The sequence below is a fragment of the Scyliorhinus canicula genome, chromosome 6, assembly GCF_902713615.1.
Source record: "Scyliorhinus canicula chromosome 6, sScyCan1.1, whole genome shotgun sequence".
Taxonomy (NCBI): Eukaryota; Metazoa; Chordata; class Chondrichthyes; order Carcharhiniformes; family Scyliorhinidae; genus Scyliorhinus; species Scyliorhinus canicula.
This window is the reverse complement of record NC_052151.1, coordinates 200,729,573-200,730,160: the sequence shown is the minus strand read 5'-3', so window position 1 is coordinate 200,730,160 and position 588 is coordinate 200,729,573.

Here is a 588-nt window from a genome sequence, read left to right as displayed (position 1 = left end):
CTTCCTTCCTCCGTCCCCCCCCTTCCTTCCTCCGTCCCCCCTTTCCTTCCTCCGTCCCCCCCCTTCCTTCCTCCGTCCCCCCCTTCCTTCCTCCGTCCCCCCCCTTCCTTCCTCCGTCCCCTCCTTCCTTCCTCCGTCCCCCCCCCTTCCTTCCTCCGTCCCCCCCCCCTTCCTTCCACCGTCCCCCCCCCTTCCTTCCTCCGTCCCCCCCTTCCTTCCTCCGTCCCCCCCCTTCCTTCCTCCGTCCCCCCCCTTCCTTCCTCCGTCCCCCCCTTCCTTCCTCCGTCCCCCCCTTCCTTCCTCCGTCCCCCCTTCCGTCCCCCCCCTTCCTTCCTCCGTCCCCCCCCTTCCTTCCTCCCCCCCCTTCCTTCCTCCGTCCCCCCCCCTTCCTTCCTCCCCCCTTCCTTCCTCCCCCCTTCCTTCCTCCCCCCTTCCTTCCTCCGTTAGTGGGGGGGGGGTGCGGCGTTAGTGGGGGGTGGGGGGTGGGGGGGGTGCGGCATTGGAGGGGGGTAGGGGTGGTGAAGGGGGTCGGGGTGGTGAGGGGGGGGTTGGGGTAGGGGCAGCGGCTTGCAGAGGAGGGGGGCGACG